Source organism: Anas platyrhynchos, chromosome 2 (genome assembly GCF_047663525.1).
Source record: "Anas platyrhynchos isolate ZD024472 breed Pekin duck chromosome 2, IASCAAS_PekinDuck_T2T, whole genome shotgun sequence".
Classification (NCBI taxonomy): Eukaryota; Metazoa; Chordata; class Aves; order Anseriformes; family Anatidae; genus Anas; species Anas platyrhynchos.
In genome coordinates, this window is record NC_092588.1 from 17,138,091 (window position 1) to 17,150,658 (window position 12,568).

Genomic DNA, 12,568 nt, shown 5'->3' on the forward strand with positions numbered 1-12,568 from the left:
TTCATACCATGTGCTGTCACGTTCAACAATAAAAGGTGGGAAAGGGAAACTGGGGGAGGGGAGGAGGAAAGACTCATTGTGAAAACGTCTGTCCTCCCACACAACCACTACGCGTATTGGCTTTGCTTTCTAGGATGTGGCTGAACATCGCTCGGTGATGGGAAGTAGAGAATAACCGTTTGTCTCTCTCTGTGCTTCCGTGTGGCCTTTGCTTCTCCCCCCTCCTTCCTCCCCCCACACTTTTCCTTATCCCTTTAATTAAATTATCCTTATCTCAAACCTTGCGCCTTTTGTGTCATATTGTCTTCCCTTTCCCCTTTGAGGAAGGGGAGTGAGAGAACAGCTGTGGTGGAGTTTGGTTGCCCACCCAAGTAAAACCACCACATATGTCCAATACAGATATACATCAATGGATTGTAACTGCAAGTTATATTTGGCTCCAAGATGGAAATTAATTTCCATTAGAATGTTAATCTTTTACAAATACCTAAAAACAGTTGTGTTCATGAATTATATGATTAATATTAATAAATATATAACTCAGCATTTTAAATGTCAGTAACTTTTTTATACTATGATAATGTGTTCTGCAGCTATATTGTTACTGTTGTCTAATGCGTCAATTGAAGGTGCTAATGCAAAGTTTGCTCTAAGCACAATTTCCAGTCTTATACATGTACATTATCCATATTGAAAGGAAAAGTAGTTTGAGAAGATTTGGTAAGTTGTTCATCAGCATGTTACATAGGCAGAAAGAATGTCAGTAATGTTTGCACAAAGCCTCAGCAAATTGCTTTCCTTCTATGATTCCTTTTTTACCCCACTTATGTATCACAGATGCACTGGAATATACAAGCAATCTCGCACTGCAAGAATAAACGCTTTGAACAAATTGATCTACATATTAGTCGATCATTTTATATTATCTACGTTTTAGTCGATTATTGCTTTCTTCCATAGTATTATTTCTGGCCAATTCAATGCAGAAGACCTCCCTGGAAGAACCACGATCTGTTCAATTTTTACCCATAATGACATGGTTATCAATGCAATAATTTCTGAACTAAACTATCAATGAAGATTTATGTCCTGTTTTCCCTGGTTTAATATATAAGTTTTGGGAGGGTGGTGGGGTTGTTCACTGGTGCATTTGAAACCTTATGACATTTTTATTTCTATGTATAACAGTGGGATGTATAACAGCAGCTGATGAGGATATGTGAAGATTTTCAGGCTGAACTTGTTAGACATCATTAAGCATCAACTGATGTATGCATCCAGACTGCAAGAATGCTTTGGACTTTATTCCTTCTCAAGCATTTTTTTTTTTTCATTGCAAATGTGTAGGATTCTTTTTCAACAGAAATAGAAATCTGAGAACCTTTTCTTTTTTCCTTTTTTTTTTTTAATGTCTTTTTCTTGCATAGAGAAAAAAATATTTTCAGTTTAGTCATAATTCCATTGTGTTGTTAAAATTAGTATTTTCACAGAACTAGAACCATGAAAATCCTGTATTATTAGGTGCCTTAAATTAAGTTAAGAAACTATAGAGAAACCCAGCAACATTTTAAAATCAGTCATCTAATGGGATAATACAGTTGAAGAAGGCTTTCTACATTATTCATCTCTTATATTACCGAGCATTATGGAATTAAAAGCAGTTTGTGCTTGGTGTACAATGATTCGGAGTCCTATCTAAATTACTCTACTATACTATGTATTATAAAAGGGAAAAAAAAAACAGCAGTGAGCTTGCAGGTGCTTTTAAAGCTGCTTGTTCATAGTGAAATGCGGTGTTTACAGTGCTGCTTTTATATGTTTGTATTTTGGAAAAGATAGAAAATATCCAATTATAACTTAGTTACGATATTCATCTTCAGACAAGACACCACAATTTGTAACTGCAGTGGATTCTATGACAGAGTGAGTAGCTTAACCTTTGCATACTAGTGCCCTTATAACCACAGAATCACAGAATATCTAGGTTGGAAGAGACCTCAAGATCATCGAGTCCAACCTCTGACCTAACGCTAACAGTCCCCACTAAACCATATCCCTAAGCTCTACATCTAAACGTCTTTTAAAGACTTCCAGGGATGGTGACTCCACCACTTCCCTGGGCAGCCCATTCCAATGTCTAACAACCCTTTCAGTAAAGAAGCTCTTCCTAATATCCAACCAAAAACTCCCCTGGCGCAACTTTAGCCCATTCCCCCTTGTCCTGTCACCAGGCACATGGGAGAACAGGCCAACCCCCACCTTGCTACAGCCTCCTTTAAGGTATCTATAAAGAGCGATAAGGTCGTCCCTGAGCCTCCTTTTCTCCAGGCTGAACAAGACCAGCTCCCTCAGCCACTCCTCGTAGGACTTGTTCTCCAGGCCCCTCACCAGCTTTGTCGCCGTTCTCTGGACCCGCTCTAGCACCTCAACGTCCCTCTTGTAGCAAGGGGCCAAAAACTGAACACAGTACTCGAGGTGCGGCCTCACCAGAGCCAAGTACAGGGGGACAATCACCTCCCTAGCCCTGCTGGCCACACTGTTTCTTATACAAGCCAGGATGTTGTTGGCCTTCTTGGCCACCTGAGCACACTGCTGGCTCATATTCAGCTATCAACCATCACTCCCAGGTCCTTCTCTGCCTGGCAGCTCTCCAACCACTCATCTCCCAGCCTGTAGCTCTGCTTGGGGTTAATGCACCCCACATCTCAGAACAACCTGGTACTTATCAGGTGGGTATCTTAACCAGCTGCTGCTATGCAAAAGTATCAGAAGTGGTACTGAAAAGCTTAACAAGGCATAATTTTTAGTGACAAAACTCTCAGGATTTTCCACAACTACCTTTTTTAAAGCATGGCATGGAGTTAGCAGGAGATTTGGAAAGCATAAAACTTTTTTTTTTTTTTTTTTTCCTCTTCACTAATAAGGCTCTAATAAAGTGACTCACAGTTTCACAGTTGAGCCTAACAACAGAGCAAACATTTCTCCTCCTCCCATCTCTTACATCCATCTTGCACTTACATCTCTCTACACAGAAAAGAATCCTGGACAAATTTAATTCTAATAGGGCTTTAGCTTTCCTAACCTGATCTTTGACTGTTTGCTGTTCTCTGTAAAAAGTATCATAAAAGTATTATGCTTAAAAAAAAAACTCTAAGAGATTGTTCCACTGTCTACTACCTATGTGTGACACTGGTTTGGATCAGAATCCAAACCTGAAGTTAGTATTTATTACCACTTCCCTTTTTTATGCCATAATGACATTTCAGGTATCAGACATTACATAAACTTAGTATTTTTCAGATTTTTTTTCTTGGTCTGCCGCTTATTAGTATTTCCTCAGAAAGAGAATTTCATGCAAAGTGATTTTCCTTTACAACTAGATTAAGACATTAAAGATGTCTTTTCTCTGTTTTTAAAAACATTTAAGTCACAACTCCTATTCTGGAGGAAGGGCTTGTTCCTAGAGTATGATACTATAAAGAAAGATCCTAAGCATAACTATATGTTTGGATGCCTGTGGCTATTTCTATATTTTCCCTGTAGACCCACCACAAGGAAAGTGTTCTTAGAGAATGAGCTGGCTGTGTGGATAGCTCTGGATGCTTGTTTATATTCATTCCTCTCTTAGTTCAGTCAGGAGTGGACCGGTGGCTAATTCAGAGTAATTGACATTTGAATGGAGATATGCTTTTAAACAGTTTTTGTTTATTTGTTTGTTTTTTAATAGCTCAAAGCACCTAACATATGGAAAGAGCAATGCCTTTCATCGGAAGGCATCAGAAACATGTATTGACATGGGGCACAGCATGAGGGCATGTTGACATATTTGGAAGTGCAAGTCCTGTTCAGATAGTGGTAGAGGACTGTGCCAGGTGGAAGAAGTCCTGCATGACACATTTATATCTGTCTCTGTTTGACACAGACTGTGGAGCAGCTATTCTGTCAAATCTAACAGGATTTTATTTTGAAGGAGCTGGAGTTACCAACTCATTGTTTTCATGGGCCTTATTTCTTACAGGTGTTGCCAAAGGGGGAAAAAAAAATTATATACATGTATATATATATATATATATATATATATACATATATATGAATTTATCAAAGTACTGCAACAATTAAATCCCACTGAAGTCAGTGGGTAAGGTTGAATGTGTAAATATGTATTAAAAATATTTCAGTGATTTGGGACAAACAGACATTGTTATATCATATTTAAAACCGAACAACCAAATAAACAACCAAAAACTTGAGAACAGCAAAAATAATTTTGCTACCACTCCCACAAAGTACCTCCTCCCCAAATCCTACAGCATTTTCAATAATGAATGACAAATAAGTTCAATAGTTAGTTCATTATTAATCTATGATGACAAAATGTACTTTGGATATGATTCTCATCTAACTACTTTTGAATTAAGTGTTTCTCCTCTACAGGCAAGAAATTATGATTTCTTTGAGTGTGATTATTGTGCATCTTAAGTAAGTAAAATTATCCATTTTGATGCTTCTAGCAGACCTATTAATCACTAGTTCTGCCTGATAGGAAGGCCAAAGCCCAGTACAAGCTCAACTTGGCCACTATGGTCAAGGATAACAAAAAATGTTTTTATAAATATATTGATGTCAAGAGGAGAGCCAAAGAGAATTTCCATTCTATTTCCATTCTTTACTGGATGGGGCAGGGACGACGGACACATGACTAAAGAAGATAAGAAAGAGGCTGAGGTTCTTAATGCCTTCTTTTCATGTGTCTTTATTAGCCAGACCACTTATCCTCAGAATACTCAGACTCCCAAACATGGAAGTCTGGCACAAGGAAGAGAAGAACTCCCCCACAGTTCAGGTGGAAACAGTTAGAGAACTCCTGCTCCACCTGAACTGTCACAAGTCCATTGGGCCAGATGGAATCCACCTGAAGGTGCTGAGGGAGTAGGTGAATGTTATTGCTGGACCACTTTCCATCATCTATCAGTGGTCTTGGTCATCTGGAGAGATCCTGGATGACTGTAGTCTTGCTAACATGACACCCATCCATAAGAAGGGTTGTAAGGTGGACCCGGGGAACTACAGACCTGTCAGCCTGACCTCGGTGCCAGAAAAGTTGATGGAACAGGTCATCTTGAATGCAATCATGTAGCATATGTGGGACCAATAGGGAATCAGGCCCAGTCAGCATGGGTTCATGAAAGGCAAGTCCTGCCTGACCAGCCACTTCTTCTTCTATGACCAGGTGGCCTGCCTGGTGAATGAGGGAAAGCCCATTGACTTTGTCTACCTAGTCTTCAGCAAAGCCTTTGACAAAGTCTCCCATAGTATTCTCCTGGAGAAACTGGCAGCCCATGGCTTGGACAGGTACACTCTTTGCTGCATTAAAAATTGGCTGGATGGCTGGGCCCAGAGAGTAGTGGTTAACAGAGAGAAATCCATCTAGTGACTGGTCACCAGCAGTGTTCCCCAGGGTTAGGTGATGGGGCCCATCCTTTTTAATATCTTTATTAATGACTTGGATGAGGGAATTGAGTGCACCCTCAATAAGTTTGCAAATGACACCAAGTTGGGGGGAAGTGTTGATCTGCCAGAGGGTAGGAAGACCCTGCAGAGGGACCTGGACAGGATGGGTGGATGGGCAGAGGCCAATGGGATGAGGTTCAACATGGCTAAGTGCCAGGTCCCGCACTTTGGCCACAACTACCCTGTGCTGCTCTACAGGCCTGGGACAGAGTGGCTCAAAAGATGTGCAGAGGAAAAGGATCTGGGGGTGCTGATTGATGGCTGCCTGAACATGAGCCAGCAGTGTGCTCAGGTGGTCAAGACGGCCAACAACATCCTGGCTTGTATCAGGAATAGTGTAGCTGGCAGAACTAGGGCGTTATTGTTCCCCTGTATTCTCCTCTGGTGAGGCCGCCCCTCGAGTACTGTGTTCAGTTTTTGGCCCCTGAAGAAGGACATTGAGACCCTGGAACTTGTCCAGAGAAGGGCTACAAAGCTGATGAAGGTTCTGAAACACAAGTCTTATGAGGAGCAGCTGAGGGAGCTGGGGTTGTTCAGCCTGGAGAAGAGGAGGCTTAGGGGAAACCTTATTGCTCTCTACAACTACCTGAAAGGAAGTTGTGGGGAGCTGGATGTTTGCCTCTTCTCACAGGTAACTAGTGATAGGACTAGAGGGAATGGCCTCTAGTTGCACCAGGGGAGGCTTAGGTTGGAAATTAAGAGAAATTTCTTCTCAGGAAGCGCAGTCAGGCATTGGAACAGGTTGCTCAGGGAGGTGGTACAGTTACCGTCCCTGGGTGTCATCAAGGAAAGGTTGGAGACGGTGTTTAGGGACATGGTTTATTGGGTGACATTACTGGTAGGGTGATGGTTGGACCAGATGATCTTGGAGGTCTTTTCCAACCTTAATGATTCTATGATTCTATATGTACCATTACAATTCATATTTTGTAAAAGATACAGAAAGATAAAGCTTAGAGATTGTTTATACAGTTTATATTAATTTTAAATGTGTTAGTCTTGGATTAGTATAAAGTGAGTGCCATTTTCCATTGGTTGAGGATTGTTTAAAAGCAAAATCAGTTACTACTGTGATAGTGACATTATAGGCTGTTTTCTTCTGAGCAAGGGACTCCTAAGAGACCAACTTGTAGTCAAAAGGAAGAAAAATGTCTCAGACTTTTGTATACTCTAATTGCAAACAGAATAATTTGAAAATGTCTTGATTAGCAGCCAAGTACTGACTTTTTCTGAGGCTCTGGTAGTCAAGCACACATAATAAATAAAATTCTAGTTTCCTTCTTGCTACTGGTCACCTCATCAATAAGGCAGGTCCCATTTTACCTGCATAGCATATGTAGTATATAACAAAACAAAACATGATTTTTCTCCCTTACTATCTGAATAATTTACTTCTGCAAGGATATAAAAATTAATTAATCATAATTCAGAAGCTGAATAAAAAAGTAATCGCACAGTCAAGACAGCAATATTTTGAAATTTCAAAGATCATTTTAGATTACCTGCAAGTTTCCTAGTGGTAGGCTGAAGAAAAAGTCTCTCTGAACTTGGATGAATTCTGGATGCAGTTTGTTTCCATTGTTGGAGACTGCGTCAAAGGCTTTTCATTTGTTTCCAATCACAGAATCACACAATCATCTAGGTTGGAAGAAACATCGAAGATAACCTAGTCCAACCTATGGCCTAACACTAAGAAGTTCTCCACTAAATCACGTCACTAAGCTCTACGTCTAAATGTCTTTTAAAGACCTTCAGGGATGGTGACTCCACTACTTCTCTGGGCAGCCTGTTCCAATGCCTAACAACCCTTTTGGTAGAGAAGTTCTTGCTAATATCTAACCTAAACCTCCCCTGGTACAACTTTAGCCCATTCTCCCTCATCCAGGCATGTGGGAGAATAGATCAATCCCCACCTCATTACAGCCTCCTTTAAGGTACCTGTAAAGAGCAATAAGGTTGCCCCTGAGCCTCCTCTTTTCCAGGCTAAACAACCCCAGCTCCCTCAGCTGCTTCTCGTAAGACTTGTTCTCCAGACCCCTCACCAGGTTTGTTGCCCTTCTCTGAACTCACTCAATGTCCTTCTTTTATTGAGGGGCCCAAAACTGAACACAGTACTCGAGGTGCGGCCTCACCAGAGCCGAATACAGGGGGACAATCACTTCCCTAGTCCTGCTGTCCTATGTATACACTTATTTCTTGCTGCTTAGGAGAATAAGTGTATGAAAGTGTGAATAAGTGAAATCACTTTTAAATAAATAGATAAATAAGTAAAATCTGTAATTATGTTAAATCTGTGTTGTTTTCTAAGATATAAACGGTCCTATCCATTACAACATCATAGGCTCATAAGAAAGTCGAGGTTGGAAGGGACCTCAGAAGAGGTCTAGTCCAACCTGTTGGTCAAGGAAGGATCAGTCATGAGGTCAGACCACGTTTCTAAGGTTGGTCATTTGAGTCTTAATCAGTTCCAACAATGAAGAGTGTACAATGTCTCTGGGCAATCTGTTCCACAGCCTGACTGGCCTCATGGTGAAAAAGTTTCTCTTTATACTAAGTCTGAACCTCTCATTTCAAAGGAAGGCCGTTTGCAAAATCTATTTATATGGATAACAGAAGTTAGAAACAATACATTTAGCTTGGAGGTACAATGTAGAGGGGCTTCTATTTGGTCTTTAGATTAGATTAATAATTTGCTCTCTGGTTCTGTACTCTTTTGCATTGGTTTATTGCTCAGTAAATTATAATATGTCTCATTTTTGGATGCATTCATTATTTACCCTAATGAAGTATAAAGTAGACATGATTCTTTTGAGTCCAAGTTCAGACATGCACTGTATAAATTCAGCATAAATAGTAATAATAATAATAATTAATTAATCAACTTTCCCTAAGCCTTTTGTTTCACAAAAAGTCTGTTCTGTAAGGAATTTATTTTTAAGATATGTTGTCAAGATAGAGGTGTCTAGGAAGTATCAAAATATATACATATTCCTATTTCATTAGCAATTTTTAAGTATGAGTGCCTTATAGAATTGAGTCATCTATATTATTAAACAGGCTAGACTGGTACATGGGACAGGATTGGACCATACTACTGTTTGAGAGTTGGAACAGGGAAGAAAAAAATCCCAGTAGGCAGTTTGAGTGTGGCCAGTGTGTAAAAGAGCTACATAGTATAAATATGGGCAATTTTGTGCCATCCATTTCAATTTTACAGAATGATCCTGGCATGTTTAGTTTATTAGAATAAATATAGCCTGTGGGTCTAGTCATTTGCCATCTGCTTTTGCTAGAAACCAAACCAAAACAAAACAAAAACCACCAGCATTCCAGAGAACATGCTGAAGTGAAAGATAGACATCATGAGAGAAAACATGTCCATAATCATAGTATTTTTTACTTAGGTCCAGAACAGACATTAGCATTTTGTTTTCCTCTGGGTGCAACACAAGGACCAAGGGTTTGATTGATTCTCCACTCAGAAACCTTCATGTATTGACTTCATTGATGTATCTTTTATTGCTTGTGAATTGGCTAATAGGTTGCTCTTTATCCATATTTCCATCAGAAAAGTTATTTCATTTTTTTTTTCTTCTCTTTCACCTTCTCTTTTAACAAGAATTGAGTAATCAGATGCTCATAAAAATGTCAGGACTGAGATAAATAATTGCTTGTGAGTAGAAGAGTTTTCATCACTATGCCTCTTTTGCTCAGGAGTGGAGACATAACGTATAACTTATTGGTCTGAACTTTATTCAGTTGATGCTGTGTTAGATGTTTGTACATCTACGAACTTTTATTGTCTCCTAAATGAACTTCTAGTTTTGGAAGCTGAACTAAACTTTGATTTACTATGGACTTTCAAAAATCTTTGGATAACAGGAAAGGAAAGAGAGGGAGAGAGGTGGATGAAAGTTGTTTGTACCTGAATAGAAAATGTCTAGTATTATGTGCTTTTATAGCGTTACGTGCTTTTACGTGCTTTTATAGTATTACTTTTATCTTAATATTCTGATTTTCTAAAACCAAAGAAAATTTTGCCAACATTTTCATTTCTTTCAGCTTTTTCTCTGGCTATTTGTTCTATTCCTCATGTCTCCAGCATCTCACACTGAAGCCTGTGGCAACTTCTCCAAGAACCAGAAGGACCTAAGAACAAACTTTTACAATTCTTGGTTTATCAGAAGAATCTTATGATCATTTTAGGCACACTATATCATATATGTATGGCAATAGCATGAAATTGGCCACTAGATATAGAAAAGGCAGATGAAGTTTTGTTTATGGATATTTTAAGCAAAACCTTTGGGGATATAAGCTGGTGTGAATCCAGTCAAGGATGAACTGAAGGAATTTGCATAACATTTTCCAGCATGCTTTGGTAGCTAAAATAAGTCATATCTGGAGAAAAATAAATAAATAAATAAAGTGAGTTTGTGATTTGAATATTGTTAGAAAAGCAATTTGGATATTGTTAAGAGGAATGAGGGAAGAAGTCTGTGTCCATTCCCCTTCATTTATGTCAGAGCTACTTTCTTTCCATGGGTGATTATATACTGGAGAAGTATAGCAGTTTCCTGGGCTTTTCTTAAATGCGGGGAGCTTTGATTAGTGCCTGACCTTCAAGGAGAGCAGAGTTCAAATACTACCCTCCTTTTTTTTTTTTTTTTTTTTTTTTTTCTAAGCCCTTTTGCAATATGACTGGAAGTCTGTTAATACATACTGCACTGGAAATTGCTGTAACTGCACACTGTGTGTATTGACAGGGATGCCAGCAGTTATTTCCATGTCAAGACCCTTAAATCAAAACATCAGGTAAGTTACACATAAAAAACAAAACTAAATTAATAAATATGTCAGGAAACATTTTTTCCCCAGCTCCATTGTCTTATTATTCTTGTCAGAGGTTGGTTCCAAGTTTTTTTGTTTGTTTGTTTATTTGATTGATTGATTGATAGTTTTCTGCTAAAGATTGAGGTTGGAAGAGTGATAGCTCCAGGTTCCTGCTCAGGAATTTCTCTTTGGCCTCCAAAAAGCAGAAAGGCTTAAAGTGAGTATCTGTGAAGAAGGCATTTCACTACTAGTTATGCACTATTTCTTGTTCTGCTGATGCTTGCCATCATTGGATGAGATCTGTACAGTTATGTGCTTTCAGTTTTTCAGTATATATAAAAGATAATAAGAATGAAAAATAAACAAATTACATCTAGGGGAAACACTATATATTACCTGCCATTAGTAGAAAAGAGCATTACCATGAATAAATATAGCTATCTCTGTCTTTTTACTTCTTTATCCCTTAACCTAAGAGCAGATGGCTTCAGCCCCTTGTTTTTACAGTCTATTAAGTGATTGTAAATTTCTATTAAAATGACCTCTAATTTTCAAAAAATGTATACAAAAGACTTTGTACTAACAGTGCAGATTTGAAAGAACATTATTTTTTACTGGCTTTTTCTATCACAAGAATACCTGAAAACACTATGACTCTAATTAACAGAAGGCAAATCTTGTGAACTGTCCCAATGCAATCAGGAAGGGTTCTAGAAATGCGATTGCCCAGCAGAAGTGCCTCTGCACCAATGCACCCAGCATGGTTAACAAGCAAAAAGAATTGGAAACAATGGTGCAATTAAACAAATATGACCTGATTGCTATCACAGAAATGTGGTGGGATGGATCACGTAACTGGAATATTGCTATAGAGAGCTATAAACTCTTCAGAAGGGACAGACAGGGAAGGAAGGGAGGGGTATTGTCCTCTTCATTAGGGAAGGGATTGATTGTGAAGAGTTGCCTCTGAGAAACAGCCACAGAGAAGCCGAGAGCTTATGGGTGAGAGTTAAAGACGGCACCAATAGAAGACAGCTTGTAGCTGGGGTCTGCTACAGGCTGCCTGATTAAGTAACCCTGTGGATGAGGCATTCTTGCTTCAACTACAAGAAGCATTGTTCTCACACACTCTCATCCTGATGGGGGAACTCAACCTCCCAGCTGTCTGCTGGGAAAAATACACGGCAGGCTGTAAGCAATCCAGAAGATTCCTAGAGTGCATTGAGGATAACTTTCTGGTCCAAGTATTAAACAAACCAACCAGAGGAGAAGGTTTGCTTGACCTTGTGCTCACCAACATGGAAGAGCTCATGAAAGAGGTCAAAATTGGAGGCAGTCTGGGTGCAGAGACCAAACCCTGGTTGAGTTTGTGATTTTGAGGAATGTGTGCCAGGCAAAGAGCAAAATCAGGACCCTGAACCCTGCTGATTGTGTAAAGAACTCATTGAGACCAGCCCTGCAGAGAAGGTCTTGGGCATTCTGATGGAAGAAAAGCTTGATATGAGCCATCAGTGCACACTTGCAGCCCAGAAGGCCAGCTGCATCCTGCACTAAAAAAGGAGTGGCCAGTGTGTCAAGGGAGGTGATTGTCCCCCTCTACTCTGCCCTTGTGAGCTCTCTTTTGAAGCATTGCATTCAGGTCTGGAGCCCTCTGCACAAGAAGGTTGTGGAGCTGTTAGAGTGGGTCCAGAGGTGTCTGCAAGGCTGTTTCTTATTCCTCACTCTCCCAGCTGATATTGCGCAGCATTTGTTTTTTTCCTCTGTCTAATATCTGCTCTCACAGAGGTGTAAACAACATTGCTTATTGGCTCTGCTCTGGGCAGTATGGGGTCCCTTTGGAGCCAGCTGAAACTAGCCCTTATCAACTATGGGCAGCTTCTGGATTCTTCTTACAGAGGCCACTCCTGCAGCCCCCCACTACCAAAATCTTGCCACACCCACCTAATTAAAAATCAGTTTTCTGATAGTCTACCTAACTTTCACTTACTTATTTAGCTAAATACAGTGATATAAATACAATGGAATACTTACATTTTAAGGACTGAGTGAGGTTCAAAAGTGGAAAAATCCTCATGTCAGAATTAATTAAGTTTATTCATATTAATTTTATTAATTTTACCATTAATTTTATGGTAGTTTTTGTTTCCATTTAATGAAAAAAAATCACATTACTTCTGAAAGACAGCAAAAACAAAGCAGATGCAGTAGTTGTAGGCATGTAGAA